Raw genomic sequence first — 11,263 nt, 5'->3', positions numbered from 1 at the left:
ACTTTTAAATTTTAAAACCGCCAGCACAGCGTCTTCTTCCACATTCGTTTTCAATTCCAGAGCTTCCACATAAGTATAAACGGTAAGCTATCAACAAAACAGGTGCCATCACTGGCACTGCACCATATCATGTTCTTTGTTTCCGTTTTTCAAATACAGGCGCCATCACTATCGTTTGCACCACTCTTTCTTTCTCATCGTGACTTTGTCCGGAATTGATCCATACACCAACACCAACAACAAGTTATGTCATCTCCACATGATCCGTACTATGATTCCCCGAAAAGGAGTTCAACGGTTCAACACCCATGCAAACAAAAAAAAAGCATAACACGCACAGATGCTTACCACGATATCCTCGAATCCAAGCTGCTACCGACGGTGCGTATTCTGCAGCGCCTTCCAAGCCCGGCTTTAGGTCTTCCATGGGCAAAGACGACATGGTCTTCCAACGACAAGGTGATGAAACTACCTATATCATCTATAGCTCTCCACGCCAATACGGCTTCGCTGAACATCGTCCGGATGTTATAGCGGCTTCCATGTTCACTTCTCCTGATCCATCCATGACTAAGAAAGTATGTATAGATAAACAGCAAAAACAATACTAACCTTTTCTTCGTCTCAAGCAACTTTTCTTCAGCGAGACTACCGCCGGCACAGTACGGAAACTCACTGTAACAATGGTTTAGTACTGTTGTGAACACGGTGGTGTTTATTTTTGTTCTTTATCGTTTCTCAGTGCTGGATCGTGACTTCTCTCTAAGCTTTGTGCTAAGCATGGATTTCTCTCTGTTCTCTGTTTATATATTCTTTCCTTTTTTAACGATCTTGAGCTGGTCCGTATTTCAATCCATATGTAATTCTATTAGCCAAACCGACTTCATGTGCAAGACTTGATGATAAGCATTATCCAATCCGGATTTAATTTTGGAGTCCTAGTTTCTGTGGTATTTTCACGTTCACATCTTCTCGTTATTTCGGACATATTTCAAATTCTAATTATTTCGTTCACAGTCATTCGCGAATTTTTCTCCACAGTTTTCAACGGTCTAATCCAAGTCTCGCTATTCCACTGCCACGCATTGTCGAATTCAAATTTCGTCTTATTACGAGACGCGTTCGGTACAGTTTTCGCCAATCGAGTTTTTTTGCAATTTTATTTTATCTGTGCATTTTCGGCTATCTTTTATTTAACTATGTCATTACGTCCCGTATACGTTACTTTGACATTTTTTCGTTTCCGCTAATTCACGAATTTTTCCTGATTGTCCATTTTTCTTATCGTTTACGTTCACACGACACTTTGTTATACACTCCGCTTACTCTTTTATTATTTCACGTTTTCCATGATTTATCTTCTCTTCTTTGCCATGTGAACTTTGTTAAGCGACAAAGAAAGGGTGGTGTTCGACCCCCACCTACGCGGTAAACGTCCATTAGTAGGGTCTCTATTTTATTCATTTAATCAACGGGGGCTAAAGCCCAATTAGCAATATCATGGATCAATGTATAAAGGCCCATTAACTCATGTGTCTAAGGCTGAACCTTAGCCACATGGCTTGCCACTAATATCGTTGATTTATGTCGATTCATTTCTTATCAAAGAGATAGTTATCGGTTGACAGTTATACTCTATCACAATTACTCAAGATACAAGATTACTTGAGCTACAAGGACTCTCTACTCTACCTCTATAAATATCAAACTATTTTTCATAAGGAACTACGTGGAAACTTGATCCCTAGATAATAGATCTTGGGTACGTAGGCAGCCATTATTTGGTTCAGTTTCATCTCCCCCAACATCAAAATCCTCTGTTTCTTAGTGCGTTCGTCACCATTGCTCTCGTTGTGTTGAAGCAGTTTACTGCCGAAACAGATACACAGTGAGAGAGTAAAACACAAAAGGTGCGGAATAAACTCCTATTTAAACTAGGGTACCCTTTAAACTATCAGAGTAGCGTCATTTACTAAAGCAAAGTGATATGAAGAAATTTCTTTAAAACGAGAAGCGATGGTGCAAAATCACTTTTATTTTGTAAGATTATCAGCACTTACAGGAAATGTTGGATTGTGAAAATCATTCCCAAAGACACTGTCGAGATCGCAAAACGATGTTCAGGGGTAGGGTGTCATAGCGACTATCACAGAGATCAAGGCCACCAATGAAAGCAGTTATTTTTCGGTTATTTCCAGATGCCTGGGTATCAACAACAATACACTTCTGATGGTGCGTAAAGAGTGTCCCAACAACCTGGATTGGAAGGTTCACTCCAAGACTAATTAGTAATGCTAGTAATCTAAGATAATCAAAATGCATAATAAAGTTATTGTCTTTGTAGCTATTAATAACATTTTGCTCCTCAAATAATATCTCTACCTGTTGCTTAAAAATACTAAGCTTATTGCTGGCATAACGCGGAGTAACAACAGAAGCCAAATATAAGTAAATTCAAATTCTTTTCCATTTCCACACCTACTAAATAATACAGTCATACCACTCAACAAAATTCTAAACTTAAAATTTCACTTCATACACTATTACAATTATCTAAATTGTACAAAAATCTAAATACTCTAAAAATCTCATGCAGAGTACTTTCAGTTTAACTTCTGATGAGTAAATATTCGAAAAGAAAAGTATGTACGTAGTACCAAAGCCACCATGGCACCATCTCAAGCTCCAGAGGGATGCGGTCCTGGTCCTTATGGTATAGCTTAGTAAAGTAGAACAGAAAAAAGAATTAATTCATTTTCGGAAGGCAATCGAGGGACAAACTTCTAGGATCTCGCATAGGAGTCATATACAGATGTAGTGGATTCGTGATAGATACAGATGGTATAACTTACAATAGTAAACTGTGCACCAACAAATGAGCAGCTCCATATACTTCAATCAATCATTCACCCTTACTATGTAAATTAAACCTACAATGGAAAGAGAAAAATCAACTTAGAATGAATGAACATCTGCACTATACTGGAGTTCTAAGAATGAATGAACATTATGGTCCTTGGGCTGTGGTGATGTCAGATCGATCTCTCAAAAAGGTAAACAATAACAACTCATAAGAGTATAGTGAGAAGGGTTATACGTAATAGCTACAGCAGAGAACACTTACACAGATTTGAAGGATTTTTTTTGAAATATACACAGCGGAGTAGCAGAGCATTGCCCTCAGAGCATTCCCAATTCAAAGTGGGTTTACAATGAACATGCCACATTGGCAACCCCCAACCCACCTTCTCTCCAAAATTGATCAGCCCGCTAAAACTATTTTGATGTAGTGACAGGTGGGCTGCTTCTGGTTGGCATCTTAGATGTCAGCTTACTCAAAAATCTCCCAAGTTTTCAAACCAAAGATAACCTATAAATTTTCTAGCCAAAGGGCTGTAAAAAGAATGATGGATGAATGGATGATAAACACTGTTAAAATTAATGCACTTAGCATCTAGAATTCTCCATATTGTTCTACATATAGTAAGAACATATGAGAAATATCTAGTACTTGTAAATACTAGAAATATCTACTTGACTAGAGTAAGAAATATCTAGTGGACAACTCTAGAAACAAGTAGATAAGACTCAAGCAAGAAGTTACTAGACTCTTGCTAAAGTCGGTGGTGTGAGCCTATAAATAGCCATGCCCACTCTCACTTTTGTAATCAAGCCAATTAGCTTCAAGTATTCAATAAAACTCTACTTTGTTAAAATTCTCCTCTCTACCCATTCTATTTCCATACAATTTCTTACATATTACTTTTGTGAAACATCACTATCATCTTACCTACTCCTTCTCACTTAAATGCACCTCTTTCACATACTAACATTGGTATCGGAGCCATAGTTGGGCGTTGGATTCACTATCAACCACTCATTTTTCAACTTCCAAAACACTATTTTTAAAAGATCCATAATGTCAACCTTTGGTCCTAACCAATCATCTATTCAAGTTCCAATTTTCAATGGTGAAAACTATGATTTTTGGAACATCAAAATAAAAACTCTATTCTTGTCTCAAGACTTGTGGGACATGGTCGATAGCGGTTTTACTATTCCACAAGATGTTGCCGCATTGACTGCAGAGCAACAAACTCAATTAAAAGAAAATAAGCAAAAGGATGCAAAGGCTCTTTTACATCATCCAACAAGCAGTTAGGGATACTATATTTCCGCATTATGGGTCTTTGCGGCGAAGGAGGCATGGAACACTTTGAAGGAGGAGTTCCAAGGCAATGCTAAGGTGAGAACAGTCAAACTTCAAACTTTAAGAAGAGATTTAGAAAATATAAAGATGAAAGATTCTCGAGACCATTAAAGATTACTACTCCAAACCGAAGGAGATAGTAAATCAAATGCAGCATATGGTGAAAATATAACTGACACAAAGGTCTATATTAATCGGTCTTCTTCGATAAATATGATCCCATAGTAACTGCCATAGAAGAGTCAAAAGATATAATGACTCATGCGCGGATGAAACTTATGGGTTCTCTAGAAGTCTATGAACAAAGATTGAGTAGGCAAGAAAGCTCAATCAAAGCTCAATTTAAGGTCTCAGAGATCTAAAGAAGAGCATAAAAAATCAGGAGAAAAAACAAATAAAGGAGATTTAAAGGAGAAGAGAAATTACTCACCTTGTGGCATCTGCAACAAGAGAAGCCACCTAGAAAAAGATTGTTGGTATCGTGGCAAACCACAATGCAAAACTTGTAAAAAGTTTGGCCATGCTGAAGAAGATTGTCGCTCCAAGAAAACTCACCAGGCGAATTATTCTGGAGATGTTGAGAAGGACGAGCAACTCTTTTATGCTTGCCAAGCTGCTATGGAAGAAAAGAATGACACATGGTATGTCGACAGTGCCTGCAGCAATCATATGACTGGGAACAAGACCATCTTCCGCAGCATAGACACGTCAATAAAATCTCAAGTCAAATTGGGAAATGGGGCACTCGTGCAGGCTAAAGGAAAAGGTACGATCTCTATCCAAACTAAAAAGGGAACTAAATATATAAGTGACGTCTTACTAGTTCCCAGCTTGGAGCATAATTTGCTAAGTGTCGGTCAAATGATCGAAAATGGTTATGCTCTAAATTTTGATAGAGATTCATGCGTTATTTATGATAAGAAAGACAAAAATCAGGTAATTGCCAAAGTAAAGATGGAAAATAGAAATTTTCCCTTGCGATGGCAATACATCAACACTGACCATGAAAGCGGCCGAAGATTCATGGCTATGGCATAAAAAGGTTTGGCCACTTCAACTTTCATGCCTTAAAGATTCTCCATCGAGAAAAATATGATGAGAGATCGCCTAGCATAAAAGAGATCAATGGTGTATGTGAAGGCCGTCTACACGGCAAAACAACATCGACAACCCTTCCAATCTGAAAGGCATGGAGAGCAAAGGAGTTCTTGGAGCTCATTACATCGAGATGTCTGCTGACCCGATGAGGACTCCATCCTTCGACCAATGCAGGTATTTCATCCTCTTTATTGATGACTATACAAGAATGACATGGGTGTATTTTCTACACCAAAAGTCAGAAGTATTTGATGTATTTAAGAAATTCAAAAACTATGTAGAAAAACAAAGTGGCCACTATATCAAGGTGCTCAGAAGCGATAGAGGTAAGGAATATACCTCTAAAGAATTTGACAAATTCTGTCAAGAAGAAGGAGTTGAGCATCAACTGACGGTAGGCTATGCTCCAGAACAAAATGGAGTTTCCGAAAGGAAGAACAGAACCATCATGGAGATGGCCAGAACAATGCTATATGAAAAGGGTCTGCCAAAAACATTCTGGGCTGAAGCAGTATACACTGCAGTATACTTGCTGAACAGGTGCCCAACAAAGGCACTTCAAGACAAGACCCCTGTCGAAGCCTGGAGTAAGAAGAAACCTTCTGCCCGACATCTCAGAGTTTTTGGATGCATATGCTATGTACATATTCCAGCAGAAAAGCGGCATAAGCTAGAAGAAAAGACAACAAGGGGTATCTTTATGGGATATAGTACTCAGTCTAAAGGCTATCGAGTCTACAATCTTAAGACTAAGAAGATCATCATTAGTCGAGATGTCGAGTTCGACGAGGCATTACATGGAAGAACCGATGAAGACAAGGTGGAAAAAGGGACTATTGTAGTTCCTGAAGTACATCAAAAGACTCCAGGACAAATACAAGTAGAAGATACTGAGGAAAGCACGCCACCTACATCATCAGAAGAAGACTCTTCATCAAGTGAAGATGATTCTTCTCCAGAAAAACAGCCAAGGAAGAAGTTAAAGTTAATTAAAGATATATATGAGACATGTAACTTCACTGCTTTAGAACCAGAAAGCTTTGAAGTTGCTTCAAGACAAAAGGCTTGGAAGGTAGCTATGCAAGAAGAAATAAACACAATTGAGAAGAATAAGACGTGGGAACTTGTAGAGTGTCCCCAAAATAGAGATGTGATTGGTGTTAAATGGGTCTACAAGACCAAATTTAATACCGACGGCTCATTCGAAAACACAAAGCTAGGCTTGTGGCTAAAGGCTACTCTCAACAACCGGGCATCGACTACAATGAAACTTTTGCACCAAGAGCAAGGCTCGACACAATAAGAAATTGTAAATAGTCTCAAAAGAGTTGGAAAATCTATCAACTCGACGTCAAGTCAGCTTTTCTAAATGGAGAACTACAAGAAGAAATCTTTGTGGAGCAACCACAAGGATTCATCGAGCGAGGTCATGAAGATAAAGTTCTAAGATTAAGAAAAGCCTTGTACGGGCTTAAACAAGCACCTCGGCAATGGTATAGTCGCATAGACAAGTACTTCATGGATTCTGGATTCAGGAGGAGTAAGAGTGAGCCAACACTCTACATCAAGACTCAAGGTAACTCTCACACTCTCATTGTTTCTCTATATGTAGATGATCTTATCTACACTGGGAATGATGAGAAAATACTTCAAGATTTCAAAATAGATATGATGAAGACATTTGAGATGACCGACCTTGGGTTAATGCACTATTTTCTTGGCCTTGAAGTAAGTCAAGAAGAAGAAGGAATATTCATATGCCAGAAGAAGTACACTGAGGATCTCTTAAAGAGGTTCAACATGTACGGGTGCAAGACTGTCGCTACTCCGCTTGTCACCAATGAGAAATTCAGAAAAGAAGATGGGTCCAAAAGGTCGACGCCAAATCTCTACGTAAGTCTCATTGGTAGTCTACTCTATCTTACAAAGACGGCCCGGACATCATGTATGCTACAAGTCTTCTATCAAGGTTTATCACGAGAACCCGAAATCAAATACACCTTGGGGCAGCAAAAAGAATACTAAGATACTTACAAGGAACGATTGATTATGGTATATGGTTCAAGCCTCGTTCATACCCAAAGCTATATGGGTACAATCGACAAAGGATGAAGTTTGGATCGATTGATGATATGAAAAAAGCACTTCAGGCTATGCATTCTCATTCGGGTCTGGCATATTCTCATGGGCTTCTAAGAAACAAGATACTGTTGCACAGTCATCAGCAGAAGCAGAGTACATAGCTGCAGCAAGCTCAGCCAGTCAAGCAATTTGGCTAAGAAGAATTTTCAAGGACATGGGAAGCCAAAGAGAAGCTACAAAATAATACAACGTGATAACAAGTTAGCTATAGCAATAGCAAAAAATCCGGTATCTCATAACAGGACAAGACACATTGCTATCAAGTATCACTTCATACGTGAAGCATTAGCAAAAGGAAAGATCGAGCTCAAGTATTGCAAGACAGATGAGCAAATTGCGGATATCTTCAATGAAGGCATTAGCAAGACCAAAATTTGAGATACTCAAATAATCTACTTGGAGTAACACCAAAGTGCATTAAGGAGGAGTGTTAAAATTAATGCACTTAGCATCTAGAATTCTCCATATTGTTCTACATATAGTAAGAACATATGAGAAATATCTAGTACTTGTAAATACTAGAAATATCTACTTGACTAGAGTAAGAAATATCTAGTGGACAACTCTAGAAACAAGTAGATAAGACTCAAGCAAGAAGTTACTAGCCTCTTGCTAAAGTCGGTGGTGTGAGCCTATAAATAGCCATGCCCACTCTCACTTTTGTAATCAAGCCAATTAGCTTCAAGTATTCAATAAAACTCTACTTTGTTAAAATTCTCCTTTCTACCCATTCTATTTCCATACAATTTCTTACATATTACTTTTGTGAAACATCACTATCATCTTACCTACTCCTTCTCACTTAAATGCACCTCTTTCACATACTAACAAACACAATGTCAACTGCAAGGTAGCTCCAACTACCGCCAAACTCATCTTTTGCGAAGCCACACGGTACCTTGCTTTGGTATGGTTTGTTTGGAATGCAAGTGGATATATCTTTTTAGGTTCTATATAATTTTCCAAAAGAACTAATAATTTTAGGACAGTTTGACAACATACCAATGCATCTATCTATTGTGAAAGTTAATAGCATCTATCCACTACTGAAGAGAACATAGCTCAGTCTGATGACATCATGTTGTGGTACGCTTTTTCTATATATATCTTTTAATTGTGACAAATGCATTCACCAAAGAGCTTCAAATCGAGAACTACAGTAGCATACTCTATTTAGTGAAGATTTTGAACAGGAGATAGATGCATAAGAGGCAACGAGAAGCTGATGAGTTTCTGAAGGTATATTTCGTTTCACATCTTTTCTGTTTCGATTAATGTATATATAATATATGGGAAAGTCCCATAAAATTTTGGACAGACTTCTAGCACAAAATTACATGATCTGATTAGGAAAAATGATGGAGAAATCTAAAAGTGTACGTGCTCATGAATTGCTCATGCTAATTGATTAAGTCTCAAATTAAGTACAGAGAGATAATGGAATATTGGAATCTACATTGCTAAATATCAGAAGAGATGTCTCTGAAACTGCTGAAGCTAAATATCAATGTGCAGTGTAAGGTACGTGTACTTCTGAATTTCGGCATAACTTCAAGTCTTCAACAAATTTATGCATGCATGGTGACTGGTGAGGTCTGGGCAACCCGCATAGTTTCTAGCTCATGGTGTCGCTCCCTATTCTCCACTTGGAAAAAGTTGCAGTTTTAACTTGGTAACTAGCTGGCCAGTGTCCATAGCTACATTTCTGTTTATGGCCAGTTGCTTCATGACACTGTTTATTTGTTAATACTTAACAGGTATCAATTCACCCATGTTTTTTATTGTAATTTCGTAGCTCGTAAAATTTTACCTTTTTTATTGTGACGCAACATTCCCATTTTTCAATGCTTTTTTCTTCTTTTTGTCATCACATTGGCCTAGGTCTTTGGCTGTAGTATAGGTTTGGAGGCTCCACTGGAGCTTACATTACTGGTTGTCATACAGTCATACTCATACCTAGTAAAACTCAAGGCTCGATGAATTTTCTGCAGTTAAAGATTGAAGCAAGTTGGAACAAAAGAGCTATATGTGGAGGACTGAGGGAAGTCGTTGTTGTGTGTTATATAACTTATATGTAGGTTCCTGTGTGATTAGCAAGTAATATAAACACCTTGTGTTGGAATTTTCATTTGTATTTCAAACTATTTGTGTGTGCAAAGTGGAGAAAAAGTACAATGAGTGTTCCTATTTTACTTTTGTGTTTGTGTGATAGTCCCAAGCTACCACTAACTTTGTGAGTATACCTAGACTATATTTAGTCTAGAGTCCCTTACGGTACAAATGTTTTTCTGTTAGGAGGGGAAGAGCATAAGAGCATCCAAATGCCCCCCACCCCATCGCGTCGCGAAGTAAAAACATTTTATTTATTTTATTCCTTAAGTCAAGAGATAGTTGTGTTAATGTTCTAGAATAATGGTTTATTGAAGTGTATCTTAGATTACTTCAGTCATTGAATTATGTTAGTAGAGACGACTGTGAAGCTGTAGAGAAAAAGGGAATTTTTTTTCTCTTTTATGTTTTGAAGCCTTTTCCCTCGGATGGGCGACTCACGCTCTACCTCCGGTGTTTTGAGCTTTCCGCCTCCGATGGGCGACCAGCTTACTACCGATTTCAAACCACGAAATTCACTGTTTCGGAATTTTTTCTGAAATAGTATAAATATAGTTTTTTTCTGTAGAAACCTAACCCAACCAAAAAGAGAGAAAGAGAGAGATTGTAAGAGAGAAATTCTTAGTGAGTTGAGTGTTCATTCTTTGTGAGTGAATTGAGAGCTCTTGTAATTTGTTACTCTGGACATCTAGTAAAGCTTGGATCTCGCCAATGTGGAAGTAGGCAAATTACCGAACCACGATATATCCTTGTCTTGTGGTTGGTTCTCTTTTGCATTATTATCTTTACTTTATATGCTTGTTAAATTGTAAGATTAATGAGAAGCGTTGGGATAGTATTTGGAGGGTGTTGAAGTCTTGTCTAGTGTGAAGGATCAATCTTTGTGTAGGATTGATCCGTTTGTTGTGGGTAACGTTGTTTCTGCAGTTATTTATTCACAACAATTGGTATCAGAGCGAGGTATACGACCTAGGATTTTGAGTTTTGGTAAAGAACCATAGTGCTCGAAATTTATGTAGACAAGGTGTTCAATAAAATTCCTGAGTGAGATTTTTTTTGGGTTATTGTGTGTGACTTGAAAAAGGGGCTCCCAAGATGTCAAATGCTAGATTTAAAGTAGAGAAGTTTGATAAAGAAGCAAAAGAAAAGATGGTGAGGGTGATGTTGAATGAGATGACTTCCACAAGCAAGTGGAAGGGTAGTTCGAAGAAGCCTTTAAAACATGTACGGTGCTACAATTGCAAAGAAAAGAGGCATTATCTATGTGATTGCTCTAGCCCGAAAAAGAGTAACAAAATGAGTGGTAAGTTTGAGAATGAGGATGTTAGTGAAGCAAGTCTTGCTTCCGGCTTCGATGGGGATGATGTAAGTCTTTCGGTGTCTACACAAGACGACCACATGACTGATACATGGATTCTTGATTCCGGGTGTTCCTACCACGTGTGTCCAAATAGGAAGTGGTTTGCTACCTATGAGAACTTGAGTGGAGGTTCCGTTTTGATGGGCAATGACGTTGCTTGTAAGACGGTTGGGATTGGAACTATACGGGTCAAGATGCATGATGGTGTAGTGAGGACTTTAACCAATGTGAGGCATGTTCCTGAGTTAAAGAAGAACCTTATTTCTCTTGGTACCTTGGATTCCAAAGGCCACAATTTTGTGGGAAATGGTGGAGTCCTAAAGATCCTTAGTGGCTCTTTAGTC

At 38.2% G+C, this 11,263-nt stretch overlaps 2 long non-coding RNA genes across 3 annotated transcripts; one reads left to right on the top strand and one right to left on the bottom strand.

The window, feature by feature from the left end:
- Positions 1–1,885: 1,885 nt before the first annotated feature.
- Positions 1,886–3,315, bottom strand: LOC147479871 (uncharacterized). Its single transcript, XR_015206855.1, has 3 exons — positions 3,125–3,315; positions 2,853–2,930; positions 1,886–2,719 (listed from the first exon to the last, which is right to left on the bottom strand). It is a non-coding gene; the product is annotated as an uncharacterized LOC147479871 (long non-coding RNA).
- A 5,009-nt stretch (positions 3,316–8,324) lies between these two features.
- Positions 8,325–9,634, top strand: LOC147479870 (uncharacterized). 2 transcript variants are annotated; one of them, XR_015206928.1, is made up of 3 exons: positions 8,325–8,689; positions 8,966–9,207; positions 9,442–9,634. It is a non-coding gene; the product is annotated as an uncharacterized LOC147479870 (long non-coding RNA). The 2 variants fall into 2 exon arrangements; XR_015206929.1 differs by having other exon boundaries at positions 8,881–9,207.
- Positions 9,635–11,263: the final 1,629 nt, after the last annotated feature.

This window comes from Coptis chinensis, chromosome 8 (genome assembly GCF_015680905.1).
Source record: "Coptis chinensis isolate HL-2020 chromosome 8, ASM1568090v1, whole genome shotgun sequence".
Lineage (NCBI taxonomy): Eukaryota > Viridiplantae > Streptophyta > Magnoliopsida > Ranunculales > Ranunculaceae > Coptis > Coptis chinensis.
Note: the sequence above shows the minus strand (reverse complement) of the source record. Positions and strands in the feature narration are given on the sequence as shown.